Source organism: Mytilus trossulus, chromosome 14 (assembly GCF_036588685.1).
Source record: "Mytilus trossulus isolate FHL-02 chromosome 14, PNRI_Mtr1.1.1.hap1, whole genome shotgun sequence".
NCBI lineage: Eukaryota > Metazoa > Mollusca > Bivalvia > Mytilida > Mytilidae > Mytilus > Mytilus trossulus.
In genome coordinates, this window is record NC_086386.1 from 40,774,134 (window position 1) to 40,798,946 (window position 24,813).

The window sequence follows — 24,813 nt, forward strand, 5'->3', positions numbered from 1 at the left end:
TACAGATGCAGTTGTAACATGGGTTCGAAATAGAAAAAATAAGGAAATTCCGTATGTTGCAGGTAATCGTAAGAATTATTTTGTTACAGTATATGTTAGTCTAGATCTGTTAAAAACTTTAGAACTTTGATTTTGTTTAGCTTACTTTTATAGGCGCAAGATATCAAAGAGACACCGAAAGTCGAAAATAAACACCATGGCTAAAATAAAGAAAAGACAAGAAGACAAAAATATACAGTATACATACACATCATAGAGAAACCGGTGGTTAATATTTTATATAATTACTTGGCAGATGTCAATTAACAACTTTCGATTTCGTTGCAAATCCTTTAAAATCTTTGGTTTTAATTCACATCATTCATGCGTTTATGGCGTTTTCACTTCCGTTTATTTGTTGAGCGATTGGTGGAACAAATGATTATACTAAATTGCACGGATTATTCGGCAAATTAAATTCTTATAATTGATATTTAGCACAGCTATCATAAGAAAATTGAGATTAGGTAACTACAGAACAAATACAATTCCTAGTTTATCCTGTACAATGACAATTACTAAAACGCTTCAAGAACGTTAATAGTGCAACACAATATCACACACCTATACCCCCCTCCAAAAAAAAAAAAAAATTTGACCCCCAAAAAATTACCCTCATTTCAAGTAAAAGAGCCCTAAATTTTTTTAAAAAAGCAAAAAAACACCCCAAAAAACACCAAATTTTCTTACTCCCAAAAAAATTTTTTTTTTACTTTGGAAAAAAACCAACAATAAAAACACCCAAAAAACAACAAAAAAATTCCAAAAAAAAATAAATAAAAAAAACCCGGGAGAACTGACAGAGAAAGAATTCTGTGGGATTTAAGAGAAAAATAAAAAAATCAATTTTTACTTAAAAAAATGAAACAACCTACAGCTCCTAATTTATATCCAGAATTACCTATAGAAGATGGACAAAACTATAGATTACAAAAAATTTCAGAAATAGAAAATTCTTTAAAAAATGAAAGAGACAAAAGAAATTCTTTATATAAAAAATATAAAAGAGGAGTAAACTTTACAGATGGAATAGATACAACTTTAATTTCAGCATCAGTTATTTCTGCAGGTATAGGTATTGCTATTCCTATTTTATTACCATTACAGATTACAGCAGTCGCATGCGGTAGTGTTGGGGGTGTAATAAAATTAATAAGAAGAAAGCTTACTTCAAAAGCTAAAAAACATTATGAAATAAAAACTTTAGCAGAGTGTAAATTAAATAGTATTAAAGATTTAATTTCTAGATCTTTAACTGACAATAAAATAAGTGAAGAAGAATTTAAACTTATTTTAGAAGAACTAGAAAAATTTAATGAGATGAAAAAAAATTTAAAAATGGCAAATTTAAAAACTTCAAAAAGTTTACCAGAAGATGAAAGAAGAAAAATTATAGAAGAAACAGAAAATAGAGTAAGAAATGAAATAAAAAAAAAAATGGAAAATCTATAATTTTTATAAACAAAATAACTTTAGTTGAAAATCACCACTATGTGAACGTGGGAAATCCACCAAACTATGAATCAATTTTTAATTAAATAAATGGATGAAGAAACAAAAGAAAAATTAGTAAAAAATGTAAAAATAATGTTAAATAAAAAATTTAATTATTTTTATCTTAAGTTGTTTTTAACAGGTTCTTTTTATTGTTTATTATCTAATATTTTAGATGAATAAAATGGCTGAAGGAGGTTATGAGTTTGATAATCCTGAGTTTAAAAATAATGATTATGATAAAGAAGAAGAAGAAACGTCTGTTCAAAATGATGAAGAGTTTCAAAAGTATATAAATAAAGAAATTGAAGTAACAAGAGATTTATCAGAAAATGATGCTAAAATTCGTAAAAAAGAAACTACAAAAAAAATGATTAAACAATTTTATAAAAAAAATGGTGAAACTACACGTTATGAAGTAGGTTTTTTTGTTAGGGAAGATCATAATGAAAGACAAATCTTATATGTAAAAGATGAAAAAGGTAATAATATTGCATTAACATATTACCAAAAAGGAGTATTAAAGTTTTATAAATTTAGCACTCTTCAAAGAGAATACGGTGTTAATTTTGTCAGGGATGTTTTAGGTGTAAATAATTATAAAATATCTGATTATTTAAAAGAAGGTAGATCAGTGTTTCAAGATTTTCAAAAAAAGATAAAAGCACCAATTCGTGAACTCGATAATATAGAAATTCCATTACAAGAAATATCTACACAAGAAGAAGGACAAGAATTATTAGAAACAGCAAGTAATGCAGAAACATATGTGAAAGAAATAGAAACTTCATTTATTGAACAAGGAACATCTTTAGTAGATAATGAAACACAAACAGAAATGACAAAAAGAGAGATGGATGGAATAATCAGTGCAATGACATCAGTAAAGGAAGAGATTGCAAATGAATTAGCAAAACTGAATGAAACAAATAAAAACTTAGCAAAAGAAAATGCCAAATTAAAACAAGCTAAAGAAGACAATTTAAAATTTCAAATAAAAAGAATAAGTAGTCGAATGAGAGAGTTGGAATCTGAGAGAAGTGCAAGAATAGAAGTAATTAATATTAATAGAGAAAAACTACGTAGTCAATTAGATAGATTTAAACAAACAATACATAAAATTTTAAACGAAGACAGAACATTAGGTGAAAAAATAAGAACATTATTCAGAGAACAAGGAATAACAATAGTTAGTGTTTTAACTGCTTTTGGAATGATTATTGGTGTTATTGTTGAAGCATTTACTGGTTCTCCTTCTCCTTCTCCTTCTCCTCCATCAAAAGGTGGTGGTGTACAAGACTGGATAAAAAAACAATTAAAAAATCTTGGAAAATTATTATCTTTTCTTGCAGGAAAATTAGCAGCTGCATTACCAGGTATTATAGGTTCTATTGTTTCTTGGTTATTGTCTGCAACAAAAGACGTAGTAAATTGGTTTGCAAACAACTTATGGGCATTGCTTATTTTAGTTGTTAGTTTATTGTTTACTGCTGCTAGAGATTATTTGAAAAAATAAAGTGCTGTAAATCCTATTACAATACTTACAAATATTATTGCTTGTTTATTATCTTCATGATCTTCATGTTCAATTTTTTTTATTGGATCTATTTTTGGTTCTTCAGGCTTTTCAGGTTTTATAGGTTCTTGTGGTTTTACAGGTTCTTTTGGTTTAAAATCAACATGATCAAAATTTTTATTATTTAAATCATCATTTAACCCAAGTGTTTGATTTTCTGTTGCAATTATAATTTTATTATTATAACCAACAATACTTCCAATTTGTAAAACCATATCACTGGGAGACATATATAAACCAAGTCCATAAGCATAATCAACTTTACTTCTTGCGTATTTTAAAACATTTTCGTAATTCGATATTTGGGTGGGTAAATCGATAGGACTATTTATTACATCTTGTACATTTGCTAAGAATTGTTTTTGTGCATCAAATCCTGTTCCTACTTTTAAAATTTCTGTTTTTGTTTGTGATTGTGCACCTAACAAAGCCCATACATAAATTTTAATACTTTCATTAATACGTTCAACACCAGATTGTGTAAATCCATTCCCATTATCTAAAATAAAAGTAGTCCAAGCCATACTTATATCTTTTTCATGCTTAATAGTATCATGAGTACTAAAGAAAGGTCCTTTAATTTTATTTCTTTGTCTATATTCTCCACTTGGTTTATAATATTGCTCAAAACTTCCTAATCCTTGACATGATGATTCTAGTTTTTGTCTCCAATTTGTATTTGGAGAAATATTAAATTCATCACATAATTTCTGATATGCAGCTTTGTCATATGGGTTCTTGTAATAACAGAAAGAAGAATCTGTTGGTAAAGGTGATTTAAGTTCTTTTAAAATTCTTGCAATGCAATAATATAAATGAAACATATAAAAAGACTTTGTAAGATTTGAAGTATTTTGTATATGATCATTATAAGAAACACCACATCCTGTACTTGCACACCAAACTGCAAAATTTAACTGACATTGCCACCAATCAAATGAAGAATGAATCCAGGCATTCCATGGTTCGTTAGTGTGTATTGATGGGTTTTGATAGTTTTGAAATAAATCAGGAAAAGCTGTTTTAAAGTTCTCTTTTTGATTTACAAATATCGTTTGATTTACAAGATTTGTTTTTAATTGATGATCTTTTTCAGAATATTTAATACCTGGATTATATGAAACATTAGGATTATATTTAAATTCTTTTGTTATCATTTTTTTATATTAAAAATGTTTCATACTATTTCAAATATTGATAATACAATAAACTTAGAACAATACATAAATAACAGAAATGGAAATAAACGTATTGGTTTGAAATTTATAAGATACAGTATAGGTTGGTATAATGTTTATCATGGGTTTATAACAAAAACCGGAGAGGAACAACAAAGGATTATGAATGGTTATTATAGTTTTCAACAAATAGTGGATGAATTTCAAAAAGAAAATATTGTATTATCCGTAAATGAAGCAAATGGTATCGCTTCATTAAACACTACTACTGAGTTAAAGATAAGTAAGGGTTTGGGAAATATGTTAGGATTTAATAATAAACGTAAATTTGAACCTAATGAATTACATTATGGAAACAAATTTGTGGATTTTGCTATCCATAAATCATTATATATCCATTTGGAACAAGTTAGCACTTCTCATAATTATCTTGATGGTAAGCCAAGTACATTATTGGCTGTTATTCCAGTCGAGAATAAAGAGTTTGGTGAAGTTATAACAGCGAGATTTGAGCATCCGGAATATAAGTGTTTAGTAAATGATGTTATAACAGAATTGAAATTAGAAATAAGAGATGAAAATAATAACAAGATAATTAATCATTTACCAATTAATTGTGTTTTAGAAGTTATATAATTTATTTAATAAAATGAGCATACTTGGTGTCAAAAAAAAAAACGTAGATACATCGGAAATAAAAAAGGAAATATTAAATATGAAGAGTGAACTTCGAACAAGGGATACTAAGGATAGAGATTTACGCCGGAGTGTCGCTGCCCTAACCATCAGAGTTTTAAATGTTGAAAATATAGTTAGTAATATTAAAAATAAACCAGACAAAAAATTAATAAGTATAAATGCTGGAATTGATGGTTCAATACATGCAAGACAAAAGTTTAATTTTGGTGATGGTGGTGGTGGTTATTATGTAATGAACTTTCCAGGACAAATATTGGGTATTAGTTTAGTAAGTTTAAGAACAAACTCAGATAATATAGATGTTATGATAACTGTTAATAATTATAAGACATATAGTTACGGAATAAGTTTAAGTAATGGTGACACACACAGTTATCATAACTTTAATATACCTTTTGAAGTTAAGGCTGGAGATATTATAGGGTTTGTTAGTGAGAGTGATAATTCTACATGTATCAATACTCTAGTATCAGTGGTAATTGAATTATTTTTATAACAAATTTAATCCTTAAAAATGTCGGCATACGGAAACAAATTAAATCCTTACAGAAAAATAAGAGAACCCCGTGGTGTGAAAGGTATTCGTCAAAGTGTATCAATAACAAATAATCCTTCAACTATTGATCAAAATCAACAGCTATTAGTGAGATTCCCCAATCTAAGCAATAATGATGTTATTGTTCCTGGAACAACCAGATTGGCATTTGAAATAGAACTCACATCTACAGACGACAATGCAACTATATATCAAAACATAGGAAGAACAATAGTTAAAAAAACAACAATTCGTATAAGTGGAAATGAAATTATGTCAATTGATGATAGTGATATTTATCATTGTTATGTTGATTTATGGAAATCTACATCTGAACGTTTAAATATGGCATACCAAGGAATTGGTGAAACAAACATGTTAAAACACAGAGTTGGCGCGGATGATAAAGCATCAAACATAGGGGATGAAGCAATTGCAACTGCATATGGTGCAAGATTTTGTATCCCACTTGATTTTGAACTATTAGAAACTCATATGCCTTTTTATCAAGCAGGTCTTGGTGATAGACTTGAATATGAACTTACATTTAATAATTATAGCAATGTTATTAAATCAACAGATACATCTGCAAGTTATACAATCAAAAACATTTGTTTAGAATTTGATATGGTTACTGATGCAGAATTAGCAAGACAGATAAGACAACAAGTTAATGGTAAGATGGTTATTTTGTACGATAGAATACTAAGACATAGAAAAATAACCAAAAACAAATCTGATACATTGTGGAATATAAATTTAAATGTTCCAGCTAGAAGTATGAAAGGAATTCTAATGTTGTTCGAAGATCCTGAAAGAACAAGTACCGAAACTTATTATAATCCTAACATAACAAAAGTAGAAATGACAATAGAAGGTGTTCCAAATCAACTATACAGTCAAGGAATGAAAGCATATCAACAATGGGATGAAATAAATAAATTCTTTGCTTTAAATTCAAAAAGAAATAAAACAACAGAAGAAGTTTTAAAGGATTTAAATTTATCCTACACAACATTAGAAAAATATCTTACAACTAATTATGCATTATGGTTAGATTTACGTTCAACAGATGACAACTCATTACACGGTTCAGGTAGAAGAATTGAAAATGCTTCTGAAGGTATTACTATCCAAATAACTAAAACAGCAGGAGCAAATAAATTAATAAATGTTTATCTGTTTGTTATACAAGATGCACAAATTAATTTTGAAGATGGAAGATTTAAAGAAGTTAATTACTAGCGGTTCCCCTTAAAAAATGGAAACAAACGAGCGGAGCGAGATACACTCCGATTCCCTTTATGAATTACCAAAATATCCCCATTGTGCTATTATATGTGGACAAACAGGATGTGGAAAAACAGAGTTTGTTCTTGATTTATTAGAAGGAGAATATAGTGGAGTTTTCAAATATATAGTCATACTTTGTCCAACCATCCAATGGAACAAAGCATACAAAAATCGTGAATGGATTGGTGATGTTAGAAAACCAAAAACAAAAAATCTAATAATTGTTAATCCTATTGTTGAAGTGAGAGAAGCGAACGGTTCCCTTAGTGAAGAAGAGAAGCTACAAGAACTACTAAGAATGTTCTTTAAAAAATATGCTGGTCATCCAACATTATATATCATTGATGACTGCAGTGCAACAAAAGAACTAACAAAGAAAAAAGATATGCTGTCCGAGCTTGCATTTTCAGGAAGACATGCGGAACAATCAGTGTGGGTCATTTCACAGAGATACAACTCTGTTTTAAAAGATCTAAGAGAACAAACAAAATGGTTATGCATGTTCTACACAAAAGATAGAGATAGTTTTGATAATTGTCTAAGAGAAAATGATGTTATTCCTACTTTGGAAGAAAGACAAAGAATAAAGGAAGAACTTAAAAAAAAGAAACATCGTAAATTAATATTAAAGACAGATCAACCTACTGATTATTGGTTACTTAATTGATTTTTTTTAGCAATTCTCAAGTAATGCTTAAGTAATGCTTAAGTAATGCTTAAGTAATGCTTAAGTAATTCTTAAGTAATTTAACCAAAATAAGTAATTCTTAAGTAATTTAACCAAAATAAGCAAAATAATGCTTAAGTAATTCTTAAGTAATTCTTAAGTAATTTAACCAAAATAAGCAAAATAATGCTTAAGTAATTTAACCAAAATAAGCAATAAAAAAAAGCAATGCTGTTGGAAATACTAACAATTGCAACAAACACTGCAGTCTTATCATTGGTTGGATATGTTGTATTTATTTTTTTTAAAGTTAAAAATAAATTATATCCGTTTTTTGAAACGTATAAAATGAATGCTGAAGAATTATTAAGCGAGCAAATTGTGGAAAACATAAATATTGATGATGAAGCGAGCGAAGTGAACGGTTCCCTTCAAGAAAAAAAACGCGAAAGATTATCATCCGTTGTTGCTGGTGGGAGTAGTAAACAATATCTGGGTAAAGAATTACAACTGTCAGATATTGATAAAATGACAACAGAACAAATAAACAAACTATACTGTAAATATGAAGCAAAATTGGGAGCTAGTATGACCAAGACATTAGGAAACTCTTTTATAAATTTATATGTCATGGGTGTATCAAAGTTTTTCAAAGTTGTTAATCCACCAATTTTAATACAAGACTTAAAGGAAGATCCTTTTATCAATAATGCTTTAACTAATACATGTTGTGAACTGTACTATAGATATGGAATGTATCTTGCTCCTTTAACTGCAATATTAACAACAGCAAGACATATCGAACCACTCGCTTCGCTCGATTTCCAAAAAAAAGATGAAAAAAATGACATAAAAAATGATGAATGAAAATCCTGAACAAAAAGAAAACAAAGAAGAAAAAAAAGAAGTATTTAAAAAACCCAAACCAAAAGACCCAAAAAGAGTAGCTGCTGGTAAGAAAGGTGCAGAAGTAAGAATAAGAAATGCAGAATTGAGAAAAAAAGAAGTGGAAAAATTAAAAAAAGAAAATTCAAAAATCAAACAAATAACAAAAGATTCTGATACAGAAACAGATTATGAATCAAACGAACATATCCCTTCAGTCAAGAAACACTCCAGTTCCCTAGTTGATTATAAATTTGTACTTTTTTCTATAAGTATTGTTGGATTGGGATTGTTTTTTTACAACCAAAGTAAGAAACCAGAAAGAATGATTAAAGAAATAACAAAACCAGAAAAACAAAAGAAAGAAATTGATCCTTTTGAATTTAATTAAATTTAGTACATTAAAATGACAACTCAAAAAGACGGAAAACAAATAGCAAATATGTTATATCATGCTGGAGTGGAAACATTGTTAACAGTTGGATATGCAGAAATAGGTAAAAAGGTATTAAGGAGGCCAGCACCAAAAGTGGATTTTAATATGAATGATGTTGTAATGTTATCCATTGATATATTACTTGCGATAGCAACAAAAGATATGTTGATTAAGCAAGGTATTATACCTGCTGATATTATGAAGTAATTTTTGTTTTTATAAAATGGCAAGTGCTTTAACAATGATGCTTGGTGGGGCAATAACAAATGCTTTTGCATTTTCAGGGAGTAATTATTTATTTTCACATATGGGTAGTAATGCAAATGAAGAGAAAATAAGACATGATAAAGCTATAGAAAAATTAGAAAAAGCACAATCAGAATGGAATAAAAAAAGAATACAAAGATTAGATTTTATAAATGAACAATTACAAAAGGAACATCATGCGGTTCAGACTTTTGATGATGTTGACCAAGCAATGAAACTATACTATCGTGTCACGAATAAAAAATTAACTTCATTATCACCTAAACCTACATTAAGTGATTTTTATACTCCATCAGAAGACCAGAAAAATAGAGAGATTGCATTTGTTGTTGGTGGTATGACATTAACTGGTTTTATTGTTTGGAAATTAAAATAAAAAATAAATACAATTTACGTTTGTATGAAAAATTGGAAAAATAAGAAAAAAATGATAAAAATTAGAGTCCCTAATTCCTGTACTTTTTCTGTTTTTAGGGGTATAGAGAAATAATAAAATAAAATAAAAAATTAAATTTCAGGACATGGTTTTTCAAAAACATATTCATAAACTTTATCTGGTCTAATAAAAGCATCCCAACCAGGAGGAAACTTAGATAACTTTTTACCATCAAACTTTTCCATTACTTCCATTTGTTTTGGAGTCAAAGGACATTCTCCATCATCTCTTAAACAACATATCTGATAATCTGATAACATTATTCTTCCTAATATAACTTTAGCGTCATGATCATCTTTCTCAGTATAAGCTTCAATCATTTTTTAGTCTTTTATTTTTTAAAATAAAAATTTAAATTATATATTTTTTAATATCCATAAGGAAAACTTCTAATTAAATTTTCATTTTTACAATATACCATTCTTTTATCAAACATATAATCATAAGCTTTAACTTGTTTAACTGTTTTAAGTTGATGATCTTTTCCTATTTTTATATTATTATATTTAACAGTTTCATATTTTTCATTTTCATCAGTAACTATTTTTATTTTTTTATCTAATGTAATCTTTTTTTCTACTTCAGCATTTAATCTAAAACCTTTACAACAGCTAACTAGTTTTTCTGTATCTAGTTTCATAGAATAATCTTTTGGACCAGCAGATATAAATTGTTTTATATGATTAGCGTTATGTTTTGAAACAATTTCATCTGTTAAATCTCCTAATTTATTTCCCATCATACTTTCTATTTTTTTACAAGCTTCAGAACCATCATCATTATAAATACAAGAATCTGTATCCATGTATAAAACTCTTTCTTGAAGAATATCCAATAGTTCGTATAATTTTAATCTAGCATGTGCTGTTGTAAACAAAGCTATATAAACATTTACACTTGGATTAGGTTTAGAGTATTCTTCTTTATTTTTATATTCTGTTAAAACAATATCTTCATCTAATATCATAGTACTTATATCTTTATATTTTTCATTAAATACTATTTTAGTTATATGTTCTAAAGTAAAACAATATTCTTTTTGTGTAAAATTATCTCTCATACCAAAATGTCCCCATAAATTATTTAAACATATTTTAGCTATAAATCTTAATCCTGAATTGTACTTAACTTTGTCAATAACTAGATCATAAGCAGTATTATCTATAATGTATTGTATTTTTGTTTTACATTCTTTATCGTTTTTACAATCATTTTTACAATATTTAGGATCACATTTACATCCTGAAGCTTCTTGTTTATATTTCATAAACGTATCTACATAAAGTTTAAATATATCTGTAGATGTTTTTTCAAAATGTTCTAGTTCATATATTTTTTGTAATTCATAACCTTTTTCTATTGCTTTATCTATTTCTATTGTAGACCATGTACCTACTATAACTCTTTCCTCATCAGAATGTATACATTTTTCATTTTTAATATTTTTACATTCTTTACATCTTTTTATTTCATGTATTTTATCATGTTTATTTAAAGTAGGATCATCTATGTGTTTACATTTAAAAGATATTTTATTCATACATGTTCTACATAATCCAAAAAGTAATTTATGTGTATTATCACTAGTTAATTGTTTATAAGGTAAAACAGGGTGATACAATCCTTTAGGTGGTAATATTTTACATTTCATTATTCCGAAATAATTATTTTTTATATAATCATCTACAGATATTTCTGTAGATGTAATAGGATGTCCTATAGGATATTTACAATATTTATTTACTGATGGATACAGAGAACAAAAATCTACATATCTACCTTTTAAATCAGAAAGATTATTGTATAATTGAATAGTTTCTGTTCTTCCTCCATAAAATGCATCTCTTTTATCAATAGGTTTTAAATGTGGATCAACTTCAGGATATTTTTGTTGATCAAACTCACATTCCCATATTGTATGAATTTTTACATTTGGTTTTAGATAATCTTCAATAGTTTTAAGTCTTTCTTTAGTTTGGTCATATAACTCTTTCATAGTTTTTTTATTTCTATCTTTTTTACATATTTCTTCAGGACTATAACATTTTGTACATCCATGCCAATAACATCCAAAAAATTCATAAACATTACGCATTTTATTTTCTCTATCATAATAATAACCATCGACTTTATAACATTTATTATTAATGAATAATTTCTTTTCACCTCCTTTTTTAGCATGTTGAATCATTATATTATATTCTAAAGAAATATACTCTAACCATTGTATTGATTTTTGTGAATGTACTTCTTTAATTGTCATCTTTTTGTGAATTCCAATTGTTTCATTTGTCAACATTAATGTTTTAAATATTTTTGTACAACATTGAGCAATTGTAATATATTGAAATGGATCGATACAATTATTGGTTATATTTAAAAATAATTTTCTATATAAGGTACAACCTTTGGCAAGAATTAAAACATCCAATAGACAATAATAAAATATTTCTTTATAGAATTTAAATTCTTTTTCTTTAACTTTATTATACCATTCATCAAATAATTCTTTATTTTTAATTGTCATAGTATTATAACCAAAATATTCTTTATCAGGATAAATTCCCTCATATTTTTGATTCTCTGTTGTATTAAAATAATGTGGAAAATAACCTTTGTTACCCACAAATCCAAATGTTTTTGGGAAAGCAGCTAATCCACATAATGTAAAATTTATAGAATCTATGAATCTTAAATTTATTCCTTTAATAAATATAGCTGTTAATTTTAGTCCAGAAGAAATTATGTTATGTTCAATTTTATTTTTAACAATGTATCCTAAAATCGGTTGCATATCATAACCTTTTCCATAATGTGAAATAAAAGTGTAGTCTTTAAATTTATCTCTTATGAAATATTTACAAAAGTTGTCTATTACAGAATTTGTTTCATATTTAATTTTTTCTACATCACTAAAACAATCATCTATGTCTAATTTTAACAAGTTTAAATTATCAATATTGAAATCACATTTAAATACTTTTACATAGTTATTTTTAAAACAATAAATATTTTCTAAATCGTAAGCTATACAAAAATTCATTATATGTATTCCTGTTTCTTGATTTGCTTCAAAATCAAAATATATATATTTATTATTTTTTACTTGTTTTGGTACTGATGGTTTCATATAACATAAGTGTTCTTCATTACTTTCCGTGTATTTTTCATAACATATTAAACATATTTTTTCACCACATTTGTGATTTTTACCTGTATATGTTTTGTTACATTTATCACAAATATGTTGTTTTCTGATAGTTGTTACTGTATTATCTTTGCATGTATGTTGTTCAGTATAACCAATTAAACATACTTTACAAAACCTACGTTTAGCTAAAAATCCTGTTATATTTGTTATAGTGTCAAAGTGTTCATCATGATAATATAAATATATTTGTTCATTATATTCTTCATTACCATCATATACAATATATTCTGTACTATTTGATGTAAAAACAATTATCCTAATATTAAGATAATTTTCAAAAGCTTTTAAATCTTCCAAATCATTTCCTTCTTCTTTTATTTCTACTCCTGATTGTTCATGCAAATCTTCAGCTAATCTTTTTTGTAATGGTCTACTTTCATTGATATGTTTTAATTGAGAATCTGTAAAATCTTTTAATAACTTATTTGAAGCTAAAGAAGTTACAATTGCCCTTGATAAACATATTGTATCATCATTTTTTATTTTGATAATACTTCTTTTATTTACGACATCTAATATTTTTAAAGCTTTACCTTTTCCTCTTTTATTGGGTATAATAGTAACTTCAAAAATAACTTCTTCTAAATTTAATTCTTCAGCACTATTTAATAATCTTTCCATTTGATCCATGAATAACTTTTTAACTGTATTATATGTTCTTATAGGCCAGCTTTTATGTTTAGTAATTATGATTTCATGAATAGGTACTATTTTAATTCTTCCATTAGAGTAATCTTTTATGGAATAGTCTACCATGTGGTCAAAAGCATTTGTAAATGTTTCTTGTTTTTCATCCTTTAGACTAATTTTATAATTAAATACATAAATACTTGCTTTATGTTTATATTCTTTTGTCAAAACAAGTTTATATGAATCTCCTCGCTTGGATAAAATTTTATCCTTTTTTGCCTCCATTTTTTAAGAAAACATTTTAGTTACTTAAAAATGTCTAAAACAAATCTAACAAATAAATTAGCAGATGAATTACATCATAGAGTTATAAAATCTTTTCCTAAAAGACGTGTTTATGTTAATTCAATAGATCAAACATGGGCAGTTGATTTGATAGATATACAACAATATTCAAAACAAAATAAACACTATAAATATTTATTAGCAGTTATAGATGTTTTTAGTAAATATGGTTGGTTGATTCCATTGAAAAATAAAACAGGAGTAGCAGTGAGTGAAGCATTTAAAACATTATTTAAAGAAAGAAAACCAATATATATTTGGTCAGATAAAGGATCCGAATTTTATAATCGACAAGTAAAAGAATTGTTAAAAGATAATAACATAAAGTTATATTCAACTGAGAATGAAGAAAAATCCAGTGTAGTGGAACGATGGATAGGAACAATGAAACAACATATGTATAAATACTTTACTGCTAATGAAACTTTAAAATATTATGATATATTAGATAAATTAGTTAAAAATTATAATAATACAGTACATTCTTCAATTAAAATGACACCTGTTCAAGCAAGTAAATTAAAAAATGAATTGACAGTGTATAAAAATTTATATCCAGAAAAAGAAGAGAAAATTAAAAAACCTAAATTCAAAGTCGGAGATAGAGTAAGAATAACAAAAAAGAAGGGTAAATTTGAAAAGGGTTATACTACTCGTTGGACTAAAGAAATATTTGTAATTGAAAAAGTTTTAAATACAATTCCTTTTACTTATAAAATAATTGATTTAAAAGGCGAAGAAATAACAGGTTCTTTCTATGAACAAGAATTACAAATGACTAAGTTTTAAATCTTTATTATAACACTCATTTGTAAAAGTATTTGCAAAATTACACATTATCATTCATGTACATATAACAGTCACTCAGGTATGTAGAAATACAAAATCCATTATCAGTTAATTGTTGGTTGTTAATTAGGTTTCTAGTCAACACGGATTCATCAATAGTTCATACATCATGAATCACCTTTTGTTCGGCGGACATGCATGTCCGCTAAGAGATCTAGTAACAGTCTGATCAATATTTCATCAATAGTTCATACATCATGAATCACCTTTTGTTCGGCTTGAAAAAGTTTTAAATACAATTCCTTTTACTTATAAAATAATTGATTTTACAAAATAAACACTATAAAATATATTAATAATCTCTTATCAATGTTGTTCTTTCGCGCTCTAGCTGGAGCGCGGGGTTGAAAGGTCACTGAGAAGATTGTGTTTCAACATGTATTATTGGTTGATTTTGAGTGCTCCAATACTGCCTAATCTCCTCACTATATGAAAACATTGCTTTCAATTCTTTTCTCATGGAATAGACTTCAATGAAAGGTAGTCCAACAGTAGAAAACCTTGGCATGTATGGTCTCAGCAAACGTGATATCTCCCTCAGTTTACGGGAATATGAAGATGAGACTCCGATATTCTGTTTCAACCAATCATCCCATTTTTGCTGTTGCAGTCCACTTTCCTTTTCTTTCGCATAGAGTTCAAAGGTGACATCTAAAAGGTGACCATACTGCAGATTGAAACACATGCTAGTAGCCTCTTGTCTTTGAATTTGTCTATATCCTTCTAGCAGCTTTACAACGGCGATGTTTGGGGTCGTTATGTCACTTGCAGAAAAGAAAAAGACTTCTTTTCTTACAGTTTTGGTTACATCTATCTCTTTTGTTTTCAAGTACTGGTGAAGGTCTTCCGGTGTCATCATCTTTCGTTTTTTTGCTTGCTCTCCATACAAAGATAACAGCTTTCTTTTTGGAAGAGGAGGAAACTTAGGTAGTTTTTTACTTTCCGCGGGTCCTCCTGTGTGTATTCTATTTACAATATCAGCACAGGTTGTATAGTAAGACAAATTTTCATCAAGAATGGAAAGTTGATCTCTACTCCATTCACTTTGCCGATCCATATCTTCAGAAAGAATTAAACTAACAGCCTGCTCTGAATAATCCAACAGGTTTTGATGTACTGCTTGTGATTCACTAATTTCCTGTTCTAATTCTAGTGCAGTAGGACTACCTAACAATTCTTCTTCTTGAGAGGAAGATATACTGTCCGACATGAAAAACCACAACACACTAAAAAGCACACACGTCTTCTCACCACTGTTAATTTGAAACGAAAGACCGCACCAGTCTGCTATATGTTTACATGTGATGACAACATTGTCTAGGCAACATGTAAACATACTCTTGACAACCATGTAAATATTTCCAATGATCGATTTAGTTTATAACACTTCACAAATGTAAAAAGCAATTGAAGTTGTAGTCGTATTGATCCGTTTTATTACTAGACTATATTGATAAAATTAATTAAAAATCAAGGTTGGGGCGCACTGGGGAAATTATTTTTTCTCTTAAATCCCACAGAATTCTTTCTCTGTCAGTTCTCCCGGGTTTTTTTTATTTATTTTTTTTTGGAATTTTTTTGTTGTTTTTTGGGTGTTTTTATTGTTGGTTTTTTTCCAAAGTAAAAAAAAAATTTTTTTGGGAGTAAGAAAATTTGGTGTTTTTTGGGGTGTTTTTTTGCTTTTTTTAAAAAATTTAGGGCTCTTTTACTTGAAATGAGGGTAATTTTTTGGGGGTCAAATTTTTTTTTTTTTTTGGAGGGGGGTATAGGTGTGTGATATTGTGTAGTGCAGTGATGCAGATGATCCCCTCTATTTAGTAAATGACGTAATAAAGGCGCATATAATTGATGAATTTGTTCCAGTGACAAACAAACTCAAAAGTGGTCTATTAGAATTGGGAACTACTTTGAGCGGCCGTACGATGACCTACAGATGTGTATACTTCTATGGCATTTTGTCTTTGGTTGATAGTTCTCTCATTGACAGTTATGACACATCCTCTTAATTTGTATTGGTTTCATTTGTATCATATCCTTCCTTTGTAAACTATTAGCTAGCTTGGAATTATAATATGAGAATTGTTTAAAAATACCTGGCATTCTCTTATAATGAATAAAACTTGAAACTTGACACTATATTTGTATCAATTTATGTTCAGAGAGAAAAATAAACTGATCCAAAGGTTAAACATTGTTATAACATACAAGCGGCAAAAGTTTTGCTATGAGGTGACAATTAAGCGTCTATGCAGTTCAAGTAAACATTTTCAATTAAGTGCCTCATGACTTATGTTGACATTTTCGTCACATGGGATATATTATTCCTAAAATATTTGAGACGTGCATGTGTGCATGTGTGGACAAGCTTCGTTGAAAAGAAATTGTTAAACACGCAACCTGTGATTTAAAAATCTTTCGGACGATATAAACACCTTTTTTTAACGAAGCAAGCCCTTAACAGGTGGCTATTAAAACAATGTAAACATGTACAGTAAATGTTTATGATCTCATCATACATACCAGGGTTACACATTTTTACGCCAGGCGCAATAAATCATCATCGACGCTTCGAAAAAAAAGTTAAAATGGCAAAATAAAAGTTGTTGAAGGCCCAAAAGTTTTTGACAAATACAGCTATTTTCCGAATTTGTGATAACATGACCGGTTTTGTAATCACATAAGCAACATGCATGTATAACATGTGGAGCCGGAACTGCTTACTCTTCCGGAGCACCTGAGATCACTTCAGTTTTAGTGGGTTCATGTTGCTTAGTCTTTTAAAGTTTCTATGTTGTTTCTTGTGTATTATTATGTGTCTGTTTGTCTTTTTCATATTTTAGCCATGGCGTTGTCAGTTCATTTTCACTTATGAGTTTGCTGTTCATCTGGTATCTTTTGTCCCTCTTTCCGTAGGTAATCAATTCCAACATGTTTAGCAGTTCGAAACATTCTATGTTTTGCAAAAAGCTTTATTCTTTATATATATATGCATATATTGATATGACTACTATATAACAGATGCATAAGCTACAAAACGGGATATTCAAACTCATAGTCGAAAACAAACTGACAAGTAGAGCATTTGCATTAATCATGTATTTGTTGGCGTATCCGTATCGACGTATCGTTTAACACGTATATATGCGGAAAAGATAAATTAAGTCAAGTTGGTCCCGAGGAAAATATCCTATAATGCATTTCATTTTAATTGAGATCGGGCTTCAATCATTATTGTAAACAAATCTGTTCTATACGTATACGTAGATCCTTGCACGTATCCGGATACGTGAATAATGCAAATGCTCTACTAAATAACCTAGTACTTCTCGTTTTCGAAATTCTGAATTCCATCATTATTTTTGAAATCGTAAAAATTTATAACTTTAGTGACAAAAGATATGAAAGTCGATACCACATCTATATCAATCTGTTTAATTTTGTTAACTTACCAGTGCATTTTGTCAAATTATTCTTTTAGAAATTAAATTACTGCGGTTTGAATACATTCACTTCGTAATGATTAAATGTTTATTCATCCGTTTGACAAATCAAAAATCCTTTATGTAATATTTTTATTTGGCAATCACCAATGGCAGTCAGCAGGGTTTTAGAGAATCAGTTGTTCGACCTGCTAGTCAAATGCGTTTCGTTAAAATATACTTTTCCCCTTCATTGGTCATTTAGAAAATGCTGTGCTTTGATCCCTCAACAGGGAAGGTTTTTTTCCATACACACGTGTAAAAATTACGGCAATCAGGTTTTAAAGGTTTTTTTCTCCAATTTAGACTAATATATATATATCAACAGATGAAATATATATATATATACAACTCGTCTAAACACCAACCCAACAATGTAAGATATGAAAATTGTTGGTTCTTCCATACATTATGTACACAGCCATGTATCACCATGATGGCGATCCGATGGATACATCTGTTGTAGGGTTGTCACTGACTCAGAAGTACTTATATACATATATATATATAACAAGTCAATTGACATCGTGCTATTATTGAAGAAGGATATCTGTTATCCGAAATATCTAATATTTGTATATTTTATAGTTATGTTATGGTGATGTTGTACCCTTTTTGACTTGTTATATATTATATTTTGTAGTGTACAGAATTACATGATCCATCGCCTTGTAAGATTGATCGTTGACTATTTATTCAGTCATTTCATATATATATATATATATATATATATGTATGGAGAGAGAGAGAGAGAGAGAGAGAGAGAGAGAGAGAGAGAGAGAGAGAGAGAGAGAGAGAGAGAGAGAGAGAGAGAGAGAGAGAGAGAGAGCTATATAAGATATATGAAACGTGCATAATCGTCCTTGCATGTCTTTCAAATAACAAACAGCATACCGATAAACAGGCTTCATTTACTAATCTAAATTGTTCCCTTCTGCTACATCCTAGGAAACTTAGGTCTTATCGACCCTAATGTATTTGAGATTTTATGTTTACAGAACCATTTGGATCAAAAGACCTCTCTAGTATGTATTATCTTAAATATACATTTTTAGCAATTAGTGTATTCCTTCAGTTAATTTTTATAGAAAAGAATGATAAAAAAAAAGAGAAACTGATCGACTTCAAAATTAAATGCTAGCCAAATGAAATTTTGGAGAAATTACTGATAGTGCATATAAATGTTTGTTTGTGGTGTTTTTTATTCATGTATAAAACCGTAACATATCAAATATTTTTATAATTACCTTTTATTGAATTGATACAGGTAAGTACTTCGGGGAATCTATACTATTAAACGAGAAGACCTCATTTTGGGTGTCGCTTCTCTTCCTTCCACAATAAATCAATCATCATGCCTCTGTGTCCTATAGGTAATATGCATAGTCGCATTTGTCATCCATTCTTATGATTATTCAGATTGAGTTATTTTGGGAGAAAAATGACAAAAAAGGAGTCCGGAAATGATTTCGTCATCAAACTGACTTTTAGTCATAGATAAGACTTCCTGTTTGAAACATGCACAAATACAACCAATAACAAAAAAGAAAAATAAATAAACAAATCAGAGCGTTACCCATATCAGGGTATTTAGATCTCAAGAACCATAACTATTATACCTCCTTAGAGAGGACAATTATTTTTTGCGTTTTTCTACATGTAAACTACGATTATACTTCTTTAATATATAGAGAATCTCTGTATTCTGTCTACTGTTTTTTTACTGTTTATTATTCAAGAGGTCATACCAGTTGCATTTATATTAAAATAAGTAAAACATGTGACACAAGTACAACTAATCGTAGAGCGTTCTCCATATCATGGTGTTTAGATCACAAAAATCACAACTATTATATCCCTTAGAGAGGACAAACATTTTTCGCGTTTATCTACATGTAAACTACGATTATACTACTTTAATATATAGAGACTCTCTGTATTCTGTCAGAGCATTTCTATAAATAATTTATTGTTAAATGGAAAAAAGTGATTTGGCAGAAATGAAAGTAAGGTAGAGATTAGAGGGAGGCAGGACCCTTTTCGGGGCATCGGGATCGGGTGTTTTTAAGCTCGGGATTTGGGGATTGATGCTTACGAGATCTGGGAATATATTTGTCGATTTCGGGATTTTTTTAAATCCTGCATCTCGGGATTTCATGGTTTTAAGCCCGGGATAGGTTTGTGTAATTCTCAATACATAATATTATTACAAAAAATCATCCTACAACAGTTCACAAGCTGTATATGCCCGCGATTTCGCGGGTGTGTTCTAGTAATTTTGCGTTTATCTTTAGTCTCTACTACCAAATGCAACGCTTGACTCAAAATGTCGTCCGTCTTATGCCCTTCCATATTGATAATTGCATACAAGGAGTATGAGATATTTTTGTAATAACAATGCACGAAACGGTCAACCAGGGCCTGCTGATACATATAAGCACAAAGACTTAACAGGAATATGCAAAACAGCAACTTTGATTTTTTTGGTAAACTCTAGTCACATGTAAAAGCGTAAACGAATATAGCCAAAATTAGGTTACTAGCGGGTTTTCATGTAAATAAAAATAGTATATATCATGGTTCGATAGTGTCAATAAATATACTATCCGTACTTTTTTTATTTGATTATCAATGTTCACGAATATAGGGTTAAGCATCAGGTGTAAATTAGTTAGATATCTAGGGATACAGCGTCAGGGTTCCTCATCCAGACACATCTATCAGTATTATATGTATAATTCGGTTAATAACCATTACTTATAGTTACATAATTTATCACATTGGAAACAATGTAAACAATTAAAGCAATGTAGGTGAATAAGGTTGGATGCATTTGGCAGGAGAGAATATAATTTTGATATCAATATTGACTGAACTCGGAGATATTTTAACTTTTAAAAAAATCATGAAACAACAAGTTTCTTTAACTCGAAACAAGATTTTTACATCTCATTGCTTAGCAAACTGAAGAAAATTGGTTAAGATAAAACGACAGCAATTGATTAAAGTACATGCTCTTTTTAAGACATGCATTTAAAGTATTTAGATAAATTATTAAAGTGGTATGATCGTCAATAAGAAAACTTAAAAATCAACTTATGTAACACGATATACAATTTATAATCTTAGATGCATGATTTGTTTATAAGTTGTTATTGGATTTGACTTAACTTTCAATGACTGCTAGAACTGAATTCATACAGTAACAAAAACCTATATAGCCTAGACATGTTAGATCTGTGTGTTTTTGGTGGGGTGTACACTTTGTGTAGTTTATATGTTTTATGCATATAGTTGTTATGACTTTGTATAAGAATTCGGCCACGTCTACTCTGTGTTTTTGTTAGATCTTATCCTTTTGATATCCATGTTATAAATTTAGTCTTTTTCTAATGATTTTCATAGTTTGTTCTTGTGTTGAATTGTTACTATAGGTTTCGGCGTCAGCTGACATGGTTAACTCCTCATTCTGTATGTGATTGTCTTAAGTCATTTGTTGTCGGGTGTTGCTGTGTTCCATATTTGTTTTTCGTTCATTCTTTTGTACATATATTATGTTAGTTTTCCCGTTTGAATTGCTTCACATTAGTTATTTCAGGGCCTTTCTAAATTTGTTTAAGGCCGTAGAGTGACCTATAGTTGTTGAATTACATGTCATTTAGTCTCTTATGGAGAGTTGTCTTATTTGCAATAGTATAACAATGATTTTATTGCACTGAAACTTTATAATTTTCTCGTCGAAATGATGTCATGAATCTTTCTCCAAACTCTACAGGAAATAGTTTTTTTAAGAAGCATTTCAAGGTTCTTCCTTTAAACATTTGTTGAACCATAAAACACCGTAATTCCATGATTAAATGCTTCGTGGAGTCAAACTTGTAAATTATTTTAGATGTTCCTGCATCATTCTTATTGGCAGATAAGAAACAACATTATTTTTTGTCCTCTTTCAATAACTGCTAGGTTTAAAAGTACAGACGAATTAGATACATTTAAAAAAAAAAGTTGGTTACATTACCAACTTGAATACCATATCATGAATTTTGAATTAAATAGAAGCGAACTCGTACAATGTTCTAAACATCAGTTAATTTCATATGATAGGTTAAATTAAATTTTTTTCATCGCTTGTATCTTTTATAAAATATTTTTTATTGATGGAGTCAAATCAATTAAATGATTTAACCTAGTTCCACTTTCAATTTTGACATTCTTTTTCTTTTAATAGATGAACACGCATAATTCACTTGTAATTGATATCTAGCTTAGGGGTTAGTTGAAGGTCACAAGACAACGGCAGTAATGAGGTCAAATGATTTACTAGGAAGTGAATTTTTCATCATCGATGTTTCTCAGCTTATTTTGACAAAAATGAACCATACTGGCTGCTAAAAACGAATCATTATTTCCCTATTTTATATTTTGATTTTTTGCATATATATTTCGAAGCTGGTGCCCCTTTAGCGTATCACAAAAATAAATATTTAGAATTGTTTTTGTTATAAATAGAATAACTAAAATTTTCTTAAAAGATTTGTCAAAATCAGCTACGTCGTCGCATTACGCTACACGAACCCTTGCAGTATTCATGTGTTTTATCTTTTGATTTTGCCATTTTATAAAAGATTTTCGATGGAGTTATATTTAATAGAAACAAGCCTTTGAACATACTTTGTTTTTGTAGGAAAACAAAATTTAAGGAACAGTAAGTATTGTTATACATGTTATAGACAGCTTAAATTAGGTTCGAACTTAACTCGCCTTTCAATATACCAACGTTTGAAGATTGTGAAAATGAAAATAAGAGTTAACGGAAATATGCAAAACAGAAACTTTGATTTTTTTGTAACATCTACTCACATGTCAAAGTAAAAACGAATATAGCCAACGTAAGGTTACTAGCGGGTTTTCATGTGAAGAAAAATCTTATATATCATGGTTTGATACTATCAATAAATGTATGATCCGTTCTTTTTTATTTAATAATCAATGTTCACAAGACATCCCGGGATACGGCGTCGCGGTTCATTATCCCGACATATCTACCCGTCGGTTAAATATAGATTCTTACATTGATACCAGTGGATTATCGGATTTATTCAATCGAGATAGTTAAATTATCAATTTTAAAGTCCGAGCCACCTCGGCGAGGACTTTAAAATTTATAATTTAACTATCGAGATTGGATAAACTCGATAATCCACGAGTAAATATGTAAGAATCTGTTTCTCTAATGATTAAAAAGACATTTTCTTTTTTTGTTAACCAAAAATCCCCTTCGAGTGCCTTTCACATTGCACGAAGTTGTCAATTTCATTAACACCTGTTATCAAATTTTGATTCATCCAATTAGCTGAAAAGGTCATGACCCTTAAAATCATCCAATGATCTTTTGAGATCACCAGCAACCACACGTTGATTAAATTTTTTTACACAATGGTTTCGGAAAGGGATAAATTTCCATAGAATTAGAGAAAAGAAAATAACTATTACATACAGTTAGTTTAACACATTGGAAACAATGTAAACAAATAAAACCATTTAGGTAAATAAGGTTTGATACATTTGGTCGGAGAAAATATCATGTTGATATCAATATTGATATTTTTTTTCACATACATCTCTTTTAAAAGCAGACAACAAATCGGATCAGAACTGGACTGTGACGCTTTCTGAAGCAAATATGATTGTTTTTTAGAGAGATAAATGATTTATTTAAATAAATTCATTCCCATTCACATGATCTTGATTTGATATGTGGATAATCTTAACTACTACAAATACTGACTGTTAAAGTTTCTATTTTGCGGTGTCAAAGTTTATATTAAGTTCAATTTGAAAATTTTTTTTATGAATGATTGTAAATATAACAAAGTTTAAAATATGAAAACGTAAACAATACCAATTTTAATGCGCCAGACATACATTTCGACTATTGATGTCTTTAAACATGATGGAGGTAAACATTAAATCTTACACAAACCGGGGAATTTAAGCGAAATTAAAAAACTCAGTAAGACAAACTCATAATTCGATAACTTTTATTATGTAATTAGAATTTGACTTTTTTTCAAAAGATAGTTGTAAATAGCATACAGGGTTATACTTTTTTTAAATCAACTGCTCAATTTTGTTATACTAGTTTTCTCTTACATTATATATAACCCTTCTTTACAACAATATATGCCCATTGTGCACAAACAAATTATCCATAAAATCACGAAAATCTGAGAACAAAACCTAATCTCTATTTGTGCTGTACTAGAAAGACTATTTTGGTCCTATAACCTACATACTACATGTACATCTGTCTTAGATGGAAAACATTAAGGTAGACGTTAACTCTTTTTCCCAAACTTATTTTAAATTGAAAGAACCTTTTACTGTCTTTTCCTTACAGAAATATTTTTTTTCTCTTTTTTTTCAGGTAGATATTTCTAATAGTTAAAATAATGATAAATTGTAAACGTAATGCAGGATTTTATGAATTCATACCATAACGTTGCTAAAACAAATATATATAATCTATTCATAAGCATCTTTTGTGTATTCTTAAGTAGAAGGCCGGTACGCCATACTCCCCGAGTAGCCCAAAGAAAGTCATGTATTTCCCTTTTTTTCATTTAACGTCACTCAACTTTGCCTGATGGTTGACAGGTTTTAGAGAGAAATGGACTAGAGAACAAACAGATGATAATTTGCAGATTGTACCTCTTAATGAAAACAGCAACGAGTACAAAATTGCTGAGAAAAGTTTCCAGGAGCATAATAAAAATTTTGAAATATTCGAGGTA

The 24,813-nt window shown here is 28.8% G+C and overlaps 1 long non-coding RNA gene across 1 annotated transcript; it reads left to right on the forward strand.

Moving 5' to 3' along the window:
- Window positions 1–4: 4 nt before the first annotated feature.
- On the forward strand, window positions 5–24,800 carry LOC134696701 (uncharacterized). The gene is made up of 4 exons (XR_010102996.1): window positions 5–62; window positions 19,018–19,044; window positions 22,704–22,724; window positions 24,677–24,800. It is a non-coding gene; the product is annotated as an uncharacterized LOC134696701 (long non-coding RNA).
- The last annotated feature ends 13 nt before the right edge of the window (window positions 24,801–24,813 follow it).